Source organism: Gigantopelta aegis, chromosome 6 (genome assembly GCF_016097555.1).
Source record: "Gigantopelta aegis isolate Gae_Host chromosome 6, Gae_host_genome, whole genome shotgun sequence".
NCBI lineage: Eukaryota > Metazoa > Mollusca > Gastropoda > Neomphalida > Peltospiridae > Gigantopelta > Gigantopelta aegis.
The window spans coordinates 51,753,334-51,766,308 of NC_054704.1; the positions used below are offsets into that span (position 1 = coordinate 51,753,334).

Here is a 12,975-nt window from a genome sequence, read left to right on the forward strand (position 1 = left end):
TCTGTGAACGACTTAACTTCCTGTGAACTAACCAATCGTGTTGTGTGATTTGAATGTCGTCATCTGTGTGACATCATGTGGTATCGTCTTGACGTTGTTGTCGTTTTGCTTGTCTTGAGATATAACAAATAAACAAATTGAAAAAAAATAAAATCGTTTGATGTGTCTTACTGTCAGTCATTAGATTTTAGATTTTAGACTCCTCTTGTAGAATTTTCACCGGTGATAGTAGTGTTAGGTTCAGACTACCAACTGTCAGCAGAAAATTGGTCAACTCGACGGTTACGTTGTAATTTCCCTGCTGACAGTTGGTAGCCTGAGACTAGCATATCATTAGATATGGCACATATTAGCCATGCGTTCAGCACTGGCGTAGCCATGAGGGCTATACCTCTCCCTCGACTCTCCCCCCCCCCCAAAAAAAAAACCCCAAACACAACTTTTTTTTTTTTTTACACCACCACTTTTATATTTTCCTGTCGTCCCATAACGCATCTCATAGACAGTGCGTATGCTTCCCAATGTTGGTGTCTACCACACCAATATAAAATCCTGGCTACGCCAATGGCGTTCAACGTCAGAACAGAACTTTATTCATTCAGAACACCATCGTATAGTCTAGTTCTTAACATTAAAACATGCTCTGAAAACCTGAAAACAGCTAACTGTATTGTATATCTGAAATACCTGGGGGGATGAAAGGATAGATGACTTGGTGTGAGGGGGTGGTAACTGGGTTAATTTATGATAAAAGTAGCATGATGTCTACTCACCTACCCATATCTGGGACACTTTTAGCTATTAATTATTATCTTTGGGGGAGTTGGGAGGTACACTTCTCTCTTAAAAATGTAGACCTTAGGAAGTTCTAGCTTAATCCCGTTTTGTACATAGCCTTCTATGTCTCATAGAACATGATTAACACAGTGGATGGCGTCTTTCTACGAATAATTTGTTTTAATTTTCAATAAATTAAAATAACTGAAAATGTACAGGTGTGCAAAATTGTCTGGGGTTAATTCAAATAAGCATTGCACACGTAATATATTCCATATATAAAATTGGCAAGAGATGCAATGCGCCGCTGTTGGAAACCAGTCAAAGTTTACGCCTGTGAATAGTTAATTCACCAAAGCCAATATTTAGTTTTGCTAATTCCCGAAGAGTCAGCCATCGATAGCGCGGTATAGAAATCATTACTTGTGTTATTGTACGCCCAAAATCACCTGTGCTGAAGCAAAATGGGCGTTTCTACAGAATTTCTTCTTTTTTTTTCTTTTTCTGATCTATCTCTCATTTGGAAATACAGGCGTAAATACCACACCGATGTTGTTATCAGTCAGTCAATCAATCAATCGCATTTTCAAACAATTTTTACATCCAATGAAGGTTTAAGCAGGCCTGTCTTGGCCACACTTTGTGAAATCCCCTAAAAATGTGGCCACGATAGATCAGTTACAAGACTGCTTAGGATGTACGCTGTATATGTAGGCATATTTTAGTACTAATACTATGTTCTGTGTATAGATGTTATGTTTTCTTGGACATTGCATTCAGAGGTTGGGACATACGCGCACTCCTACCCCAGCTTCTGAAACATTCGGACATTCAGTAAATATCCTACTATTTACCACAATAAAAGTTAGGCAAAACTAAATAGTGAATAGTCATCAATAGAACTGGTTCGAGTACCACCACCACCGGACACACACACACACACACACACACACAGAGAGAGAGAGAGAGAGAGAGAGAGAGAGAGAGAGAGAGAGAGAGAGAGAGAGAGAGAGAGAGAGAGACAACACACACACACACACACACACACACAGAAACAGACAGAGAGAGAGAGGGGAGAGAGAGGTGGGGGAGACAGGGAGAGAGGGCCCCGTTTTTGCCTAATGTATGATCTAGAATGCGGTAGTAATTTTTATTTCATCTTAAATTAGCGTTATCACAGTTGAGATATACTATATGTGTTTATGCATGTGCATGCCCAATGTAGGTATTAAACAAAATTTTGATTTCCATCTGTGGTAATCTGGATTAAAAAATATTAATAAAGAAAAATGTATTGTTGAAAACGCATACACCCTCCAGACAAATATTAAATACAAAATAAAATGAAATAATTACCTTATTTTGTGGCTTTGAAAAAGAAAACAAATCATAAGACCATACTAAGGTTGTCAGCAATAGTGAAAAAATCAGTCAGTTGAATAGCATTATTTACAATACCCAACAGTTTTAATCAGCATTTCATTAAAATCAGTAATACAAAATATAGGGTCTTCGCTCTTTCGAGAAAGCTATTCCTTGGTATGTGTACTTTAGACTTCATCAGCTGTAGCTTCCTCGATTCTTTAAGAGATGTCATCTGGCCTTTGTAAGATCTGTTATTGAGTATTTCTTTAGATTTTGTCACTCAGTCAGTTCTTTGGATTTTGTCATATGTATTCTATCGTTATTAGACTGTTAAACGTGTTCCCTGAAATTTGTCAGATATGTTTCCTCTATTATCTAAATATATTCCCAATCTCTGAATTATGTAAACTGGGGTGTGTTTTTTCTGATTCTGTCAAATGTATTTCTTCAATATCGTCAGTTATCATCTTTCAATTCTGTTAGATGCATTCCCTGAATTTTATCAGTTGCATTCTTTGGATTCTGTCACATTAATTCTATCAGTTACGTTCTTTGGATTCTGTTTACATGCATTCTATCAGTTACGTTCTTTGGGTTCTGTTTACATGAATTCTATCAGTTGTTACGTTCTTTGGGTTCTGTTTACATGAATTCTATCAGTTACGTTCTTTGGATTCTGTCGCATTAATTCTATCAGTTACGTTCTTTGGATTCTGTTTACATGAATTGTATCAGTTACGTTCTTTGGATTCTGTTTACATGAATTCTATCAGTTACGTTCTTTGGATTCTGTCGCATTAATTCTATCAGTTACGTTCTTTGGATTCTGTCGCATTAATTCTATCAGTTACGTTCTTTGGATTCTGTCGCATTAATTCTATCAGTTACGTTCTTTGGATTCTGTTTACATGAATTCTATCAGTTACGTTCTTTGGATTCTGTCGCATGAATTATCTCAGTTACGTTCTTTGGAGAGAAAAAAAATGAGTTCCCTTAATTCTATGATATTCTTTGGGTTGTGTCAAATGTGTTTCCTGAATTCTTTAAGTTGTATTCTTTGGATTTTATGGTATAGATTTTTATGAATGTTTGTCATATATATGGCTTTCTGCCAGAATTTTTTTTTTTGAGAATACGAAATAAAACCAATACACACCGTAAGTGCCCCTATTAGGTGGGTATGGGTTTCAAATGTTTTAAAACTGCTCTCTTCTTATAATCTATTAAAATAATTATAAAAAAAATATCTTCATTAAATTTCAAGATTTTAGGGTACGTAATGTTACCCATCGTACCCTGCGGCAGAAACCTGGCCTTATTAGCTTCATTTATCGGTGTGCTCTTGGATTCAATAGTTTGCAACGAAAAGCGAAATGTGTTCTTTGGGATTTTGCATTATATAGATACCAAGGCCCTGTGTTACGAAGCGATCTTAGCGTTAATATTGCCCATAAGGTGATCTTAGCGCTAGTATTACCTTAATTAAGCAACTACTGTATGCCCTTAAGGTGACCTTAGCGCTAATATTACCTTAAGTACATAACTACAGTATGCCCTTAAGGTGATCTTAGCGCTAGTATTACCGTAAGTACGTAACTACTGTATGCCCTTAAGGTGATCTTAGCGCTAGTATTACCTAAGTACATAACTATTGTATGTCCTTAAGGTGATCTTAGCGCTAATATTACCGTAAGTACATAACTACTGTATGTCCTTAAGATGATCTTAGCGCTAGTATTACCCAAGTACATAACTATTGTATGCCCTTAAGGCGATCTTAGCGCTAATATTACCTAAGTACGTAACTACTGTATGCCTTTAAGATGATTTTAGAGCTAATATTACCGCAAGTACGTAACTACTGTATGCCTTTAAGGTGATCTTAGCGCTAATATTACCTAAGTACGTAACTACTGTATGCCTTTAAGGTGATTTTAGCGCTAAGATCGCTTCGCAAAACGGCCCATAGCTGTACCTGGACTGCAATAAACGGAAGTGACGTAAACATTAACGCAATCAGGACACATGTCGTCAGATTATTCTAAATATGTTCCTGGGATTCCGACAGTTATGTCCTTTAGATTTGTATTAAATGTACCGGCCTCAGTGGCGTCGTGGTTAGGCAATCGGTCTACCGGCTGGTAGGTACTGTGTTCGGATCTCAGTCGAGGCATGGGATTTTTAATCCAGATACCGACTCCAAACCCAGAGTGAGTGCTCCGCAAGGTTCAATGGGTAGGTGTAAACCACTTGCACCGACCAGTGATCCATAACTGGTTCAACAAAGGCCATGGTTTGTGCTATCCTGCCCGTGGGAAGCGCAAATAAAAGAGCCCATGCTGCCTGTCGTAAAAGAGTAGCCTATGTGGCGACAACGGGTTTCCTCTCAAAAACAGTGTCAGAATGACCATAATATTATGTTTGACGTCCAATAGTCGATGATACGATTAAAAAGAATCAATGTGCTTTAGTGGCGTCGTTAAATAAAACAAACTTTACTTTACTTTTTCTTTGTATTAAATGTGTTCTGTAGATTTTATTACACATGCAATGATGGGGTTTTAGCGTCTTTACGGATATCTTCTTGGCTTCGATCATTTACAAAGTGGTTTATAAACGTAAAGTCTCGGATCCGATCTTTTTTTTCTCTCTCTCTCTCTCTCTCTCTCTCTCTCTCTCTCTCTCTCTCTCTCTCTCTCTCTCTCTGTCTTACAATTACTTATCTGAATAAAGCATCGTGTACCAGGCAACGTGGAAGTAAATACGTAAGCTTATTTACATCCCCAGGGGAGAAACACACATACGTACACGAATACATCTTCGATGTTTCTTTCCTATGTCTTTTGTTAGCTGTAACACAACTAAAATAAACAAACAAAAAAGAAAAGAAATAAAAACCCACATGACAACAAAAAAAATCACCAACCTACGCCTAACCATATAGTAAGCGATGCTTGCACTGGGTTTTTATGGGGGTTTTGGTTTTGGTTTTGTATTGTTTTGTTTGTTTGTTTGTTTGTTTTTTGTTTTGTGCTGGGGTTGTAGCTCTTTTTTTGCGTATGTTTATACAGCGCGCGCGCGCGCGCGCGCGTGCGTGCGTGCGTGCGTGTGTGTGTGTGGGTGTGTGTGTGTGTGTTGTTGTTGTTCGTTCCTTGTTGTTTTTCCTATGAGTTAATCGTTCGATTTAGAACAATCATTATATATTTTTTTAATATGTGTCTGCCTAAATGGTGAATTTCACATCTGCGGCAGGTACTAACCAGAACCAAATCGCCTGGCACCTATTGGATTACCGAGATCAAAGAACTCTAAAATCACAACAAATGTCAAATAAACATATATATCACCCATTTACTGCTATCTTGGCGAACGATGAACTAGGTCCAATTGGCCCCGAAGCCAAACGAATCCGGAACACGTTCCCGGCGCAGGTGTGTTGGCACCCGATGTGGCTGATTAAGACGATTCCTCACAATGGAACATTTTTTTTTGGTGCCAAGTGAAAATACGAAAGAAAACTAAAAAAAACAAATACAAAAAACCAACAACCAACTTCACTAACAACTATCCTTTATACTAATATATACGGCTATATAACCATTACATTTTGTTAATTGTATACGGAGGCGAAAATAAATTAAAATATCGGCGGAAGTACCCGATTGTACTGAGTTTCTTCTTTCAAATTAATATACCGATTGATCAGACTCTGTCCTAGACACGTGGGGCGGGACGTAGCCCACTAGTAAAGCGCTCGCTTGATGCGCGGTCGGACTAGGATCGATCTCTATCGGTGGGCCCAATGGGCTATTTCTCGTTGCAACCAGTGCACCCTCGACTGGTATATCAAAGGCCGTGGTATGTGTTATCCTGTCTGTGGGATGGTGTATATAAAAGATCCCTTGATACTAATGGAAAAATGTTTCCTCTAAGACTATATGTCACAATTACCAAATGTTTGACATCAAATGTCGTTAAACAAAACAAACTGTAGTTTTAACAACTACAAACATGAGAATAAAATATATTATCTTTCTATTATAAGCTGGTTATATAGCTTATTGCTGGGGGGTGGGGGGGTCTTCTGCCTCTGTATTGAAGCTAGTGGGCGGAACGTAGCCCAGTGGTAAAGCGTTCGCTTGATGCGCGGTCGGTCTAGGATCGATCCCCGTCGGTGGGCCCATTTGGGCTATTTCTCGTTCCAACCAGTACACCACGACGTGTATTAAAGACCGTGGTATGTGCTGTCCTGTCTGTGGGATGGTGCATATAAAAGATCCCTTGCTGCTAATCGAAAAGAGTAGCCCATGAAGTGGCGACAGCGGGTTTCCTCTCTCAATATCTGTGTGGTCCTTAACCATATGTCCGACGCCATATAACCGTAAATGAAATGTGTTGAGTGCGTCGTTAAATAAAACAGTTCCTTCCTGTATGAGAGCTAGTTCAGTCGGTAGAGCTCTTGACTGGGCTGCTGGTGTTGTAGGATCGAACCATTCTCTTATTGTTTTATCCCGTTCTAACCACTGCCCCACATCTGGTATATTAAAGACCGTGGTATGTACTGATCTGTCTATGAAAAAATATATATAAGATCTGTTTCTGCTAATAAAAAATGTATCCGATTTTCATTAAAATTGTAAAAAATTAGCAAATGTTTGACATCCAATAGTCGATTAATAAATCAGTGTGTCCTAGTTGACAATCTTTAACCGTACCCCTATAGGTTTTTCCTGTTCCAGCCGCTGAGCGCGGTTAATATACTAATGTTCTGGCAGGTTTCTTGGACATACTGGTAACATGTTTTATTTTTATTTTTTTTAATCATAACCCTGACCCCCCCCCCCCCCCACACACACACACTCTTTCTCTCTCGTTCTCTCTGTATCCCTCCTCTCTCTCTCTTTCTCTCTCTCTCTCTCTCTCTCTCTCTCTCTCTCTCTCTCTCTCTCTCTCTCTCTTTCTTTCTCTCTTTCTCTCTCTCTTACTCTCTCTTCTCTCTCTCTCTCTCTCTCTCTCTCTCTCTCTCTCTCTCTCTCTCTCTCTCTCTCTCTCTCTCTCTCTCTCTCTCTCTCTCTCTCTCTGTCTCCATATTTTGGGGGGCTCAGGGTATTCAACTTACACCGTGGTATAGCTCATCTCAAATAGAATGTGACGGTTTATTACTATCATGATAACAATATCTCCTTTATCATCACTGTAACAAAAATAATACGTCAACTGTATGGTAATAACCATCAGACTAACTACGCTCGTATTAATAACTATTTTCATAATCACGTTAACTTTTATTAGGAGATTAATGCAGATGAAAGGGGTCCATTGAGGTTAACGGTGTTATTTACCTCGCGGCGTTTCTAACGTGTAACTACTATCATGATGAAACACAAATGCCACGGCCATTTTGTTTTGATTGAAAGGACGAAATGACTCCCATGAAATTCCCTAAATATGTTATCGTAGCATGTCCATTAACGCCATGATCAATAAGCGCATCGCTACAGGAACTGATTTTTAATTAATTTGCTCTGGACATGTTACAGGGTGACAGACATAAACTGGTGGCGGTGCGCGTTTTTCTGGCAGAATCGAAGGCCCATTATTTGATTGGATTAGATTGTCTTTCCAAACGCTTACCAGAAATGCAATTTTTGTTATACTGACAGATCATTTAATAGCCAAAGTTTCGGAAGGAGTGTTCGTTGCTTATAATGTCTTCTACTCTTTTGTGTGTGTGTGTGTGTGTGGGGGGGGGGGGGGGGGGGAGAGTGGTACATGCGTGTGTGATCGTGCTCGTGAGTGTGTGTGTGTTTTTGTTTTGTTTTCAAATTAAATAATAAGAAAAATAATATTACATTTCTTTCCGAATAATGTTGTGTTTTGGTATTTCCTCCAATAGTTTTGCAAAGAATGCACCCTCATATTCCACTATTACTACCCGATAGTTCAGGTTTAGGACTGTGCTACAACTTAAGTTATACAATCGTCTTTACTAGACATATGGCTGCTCAGGCTGTTAAGGATATTTGTAGTCTCTAAGTCATCAAGTAACCAAAATGGTGCCAAACTTATGATGGGGTTTGTCGCCATCAAGGGACGGGATGTAGCTCAGTCGGTTGAGTGCTCGCCTGAGGTGCTTGCATTGCAGGATCGAACCACCTCGGTGGATCCATTCAAACTGATTGGGTTTTTCTCTCGTTCCACCACTGGTCAGAAGGTCGTGGTATGTGCTTTCCTGTCTTTGGGAAAGTGCATATAAAAGATCCCTTTCTGCATTAGGGAAAAAAATGTAGCGGGTTTCCTCTGATGACTACCTGTCAGAATTACCTAATGTTGACATGCAATAGCCGATGATTAATTAATCAATGTGCTCTAGTGGTGTCGTTAAAACAAAACAAACTCTTATCTGGACTATCTTTAAATTAATGTACAGTGAAACAACTTATTAATTACCATCATACGATATGATCACTGGAGTAGTAAATGAGATTCAATAGTCTGGGCAGTTATCCCCATTTATATTCGATACGAACCAGATACGATGCTGGGCTTAACATGTCTCTGTCGCAATCTTGTTTAAAATGTGCTCATGGTTGACGACGATGAGTCATTCAGGGATGGACTGAATATTACAGGAAAACCTTCTAACATGAGAAATGTCCAAGTTCAGCCAGCAAACGTTGCGTTAATGTTCGCGAACTGTTTGATTGGTTCCCAACGTGCCCATTTGCTTTACCGTGAAGCGCAAAACCAGTCTGGCGGATGTTTTTCCGCTCGGTCTGGCTGAACGCATCCCTGGATGTCGCATGAAACGTTTGGAAATGTTCTGAACGCCCTATTATGGGACAATCGAAGAGTATTTTTGACGAGGGTGTAGTGGGGTGGGGGACGAGGGTGCATGAACATAAATAGTTAGTAAAGGTTCGTCTTGTGCTGCTGGTGATTTACCGATCCAGTCGTAGGACTGGCTTTCCTAAGAAAGGAAGGAAGGAAGGGAGAAAAAGACGGAAAAAAAAGAGACTATAAATGTTTTATTTAACGATGCATTCAACACATATTTATTTACGGTTATGTGGCGTCGAACATATGATCCGATTGTTTTTTTCCATACCAACCAGTGCCCCTACGACTGGCATATCAAAAGCCGTGGTATGTGCTGTCTTGGTTTGTGGAAAACTACATATGTTGATAACAGAAATATGTAGAGGGTTTTCTCTCTGACTACGTGCAGGAGCGGATCCAGGATTTGTGTTAGTGGAGAGGGGTCACAAACATTTTGTAAAAGTTTGTTTGTTTGTTTTGTTTAACGACACCAACTTGAGCACATTGATTAATAAATCATCGGCTACTGGATGTCAAAGGACAAATGTGTGTTTGCTGAAGGCAAATAAGCAAAGCTTCCAGAGGTAGCATGATCTTTAGGTAGTTCAAAGTAAAGTAAAGTTTGTTTTATTTAACGACGCCACTAGAGCACATTGATTTTTTTTATCTCATCATCGGCTATTGGACGTCAAACATATGGTCATTCTGACACTGTTTTTTAGAGGAAACCCGCTGTCGCCACATAGGCTACTCTTTTACGACAGGCAGAAAGGGATCTTTTATTTGCGCTTCCCACAGACAGGATAGCACAAACCATGGCCTTTGTTGAACCAGTTATGGATCACTGGTCGGTGCAAGTGGTTTACACCTACCCACTGAGTCTTGCGGAGCACTCATTCAGGATTTGGAGTCGGTATCTGGATTAAAAATTCCATGCCTCGACTGGGATCCGAACCCATTACCTCCCAGCCTGTAGACCGATGGCCTAACCAGGACGCCACCGAGGCCGGTCTTAGGTAATTCAGGGGCATGCTCTCCAAAAAGATAATAATAAAGAAGTTTAGAGGTGCGGTTACAGGGTAATACAGTGTTTTCTGTAACACCCCACCCCCATCTCACCTGGATCAACAACAAATATATTTGACAACCAAACGTCGATTATTAATTAACCAATGCGTTCTAGTGGTGTTCGTTAAACAAAACAACAAAAAAATGTTTTTAAATGTGTTGATGGTGATACCATTCCGAATCATTGTCATAACAACAATGGAGCTGGGCCCATATTTTCGAAGCCATCTTAGTTCTACGAACTCGAAAAAAACCATCGTAGGTTGTGACGTCACTACAGCACACGCCATAATGACGTCATAGCTTACGATGGTTTTACGATTTCGTAGGCTAATATTGCTTCGAAAATATGGGCCCTGGAGGCTAATCTCTGTTTCGACCTTTGAATCGTACATGTAGATGCTTTGGGTAGTTATCGTAGGACATTTCTAGTAGTATCCTTGGACATCATAGTTAGAAGGAAAACAAAGTGTATAGCATACTCACAGCCGTACCTAGCGAGGGAAGCAGGCTAATGATAGGTTCAGACTACCAACTGCCAGCAGAAAGTTAGCCAACACGACGGTTGCGTTGTAATTTCCCCCCAACTCTCGACTTACGACGGGTGCGCTCAGATTAACAACTAATGGGTTATATGGCGAAAATCGAGTTGTAAGAGCGCTCAAACTAGTAACTGAACAGTCGTAGAAGTTGTGACAGCAGAAATTTGGCCAACTTTTGATGACAATTGGTAGTCTGAGCCTAGCATTACCCTGAAATTCTTAATTTAAAAATGACGATTTGTTCTAACTGGAGAAGATCCTGCATTACTAAGCTTTGATTGTTGTTTTACTGCCTTTGCCTCCCCCCTCTCCCCCCCCCCCCCCTTTGATTATGTGTACCAAGTACGACCCTGGCATATTATGTATACAAGCATTATGTTGCGTAGTAGCAGGCGCGTACATGCATTTTATTTTGGGGGAGGGGGTCTAGACTGTGGCGAGTTACGTTTATAGAGGGGGAGGGGTGCCGAGTGTCCACCAGAAAATATACCGAAAAAAAAGAGAAGAAAATTGGCTTGACCTGGGAAGGGGGAAGAGGGTTTATCCCCGAAACACCTCCCTGCACACGAACACGCGCCAGAGTAGCACGTGTTTATAATATTGGTTCACCGTTCGCATACCGTGACCGTTACTCGTATTGCTATTCAAAACAATGCACGCGGAGAACACAAAGTACTATTTAGTGTTTTACATTCATGATATAAATGTCTCCACGGCTCAAAGCAGTCGCCTGGCGACAAAACATCAAACGTATTTATAGGAGCAAAGAGTGTACTTCAAGCGTAACCAAAAGACAAGTTACGTGAATATGTTAGAGACACTGAATCTAGTTTCTGACATAAGTATTTTCTTCTCTCTCTGTTTTTTTTTTTTTTTACATAAAATGCATATCAGAGGCGGATTCTAGGGGAGTGCCAGGGGCGACAGTTATAATTGTATTATATATTAATTTGTATCCCCCTCCAAACCTATCCCAAAGTTCCCTTGGCATTCTGAATGTAGGGCAATTGCTCACCGGACAATACCTCTCCGGACAGTACCTCACCGGACGCTCACTGGACAAATGCTCACCAATAAAGTGAGAAATAGGACAATTGCTCACCTTTAGGTGCTGAACTTGTTTAAAATATAGCTGATTTAGAATTAATTTTGTTATTTTATTTAAAGGTGTTTAATTGACATTTCTATGCTGAACTGATGTGCTGAACTTGCTGATTTAGAATTAATTATTTTGTTATTTTATTTAAAGGTGTTTAATAAACTGAGGTTACCATACCCACTGATAATATCAGAGATTCCCACTCCCACCCAACCATTTACACACACATACCATACATACCATACCATAAATTTTATTGCTAAAAAAAATCAGCAATTGTGGTGAGCAATTGTCCTATTTCTCACTTTATTGGTGAGCAATTGTCCGGTGAGGTATTGTCCGGTGAGCAATTGTCCGTACTCCTGGCATTCCGCCTCATGTCATTGGGGCTACCTAAATGGATCTGCTACTGCATATGCCTTTAAAACTGCCACAAAGAAAAGGACGACCAGAAACACATTTTATTTATCAAAATTGTTAATATAAAGTTTAAACACATATGTTACTTAATGTATAATTTGAAGGTGAAAAATCTGTTTTACATCGCCTATTAAAATAACTAGTAGGTTAAGTGCCTTTAACAATGCAGGCGGTGTCATAAATGCATTCCATTCCACACCCACTCAAAGTCAGCCAGGGTTAACGGTACTCCTTACATTGTCCCGGCTTTAATTAGCTCATCCGTGTCAACAGAGCGCATGTTTGAATTGTCGGGGAATTGCATGCGAGTCGCCTGTACAACTGTACAACAAATACAACTGTGTTGTAAGACGAGTTTTTTCATCTGCGGTCCGCCGCCGACCAGTCTGTCACGCACCGCGGCGCGCGAAGCTGAAACACTAGTCGATCGTGGATAAGACAGACGTCTTATCCTCACTTGAGCTTCCCGCCTTTACCGGCGTTTCAATTATCATAAATATTGAACATTGCCATGGCAACAGCCTTCTGACTGAGTTCACGTCAACTCGTGGAATCCCAGTCTTGTTTTCATTCTGTTGTCATTCCATCATGGAGGTGGACTCGGAGGAACGGTAAGATTTTTTTTCTTTCTAAAAAAGATCTTATTTGTTTACTTTTTTCTTCTTCTTCTGAAACAAAAGCCACTGATCATGGCAGCTCCTTTTCCCGCTCGTAGCGATCGCCATCTTTATACAACACCCGGATGACAGCTTTTGTCGGGATGGATATAATATGTGACAGACAGCATCCATGCTCATTGCTGTAAGCGGCGTGGTGTTGGCGTTTTGATTCCACATGACTTGTAGTCGGTCATTGCGTACACCTCTATAGACTATTTGTGGCATC

General features: G+C 40.0%; 1 protein-coding gene across 7 annotated transcripts in view; it reads left to right on the top strand.

The window, feature by feature from the left end:
- LOC121376255 overlaps window positions 1–12,975 on the top strand; it is a 135,495-nt gene that overhangs the window by 106,167 nt on the left and 16,353 nt on the right. The window lies entirely within an intron of this gene.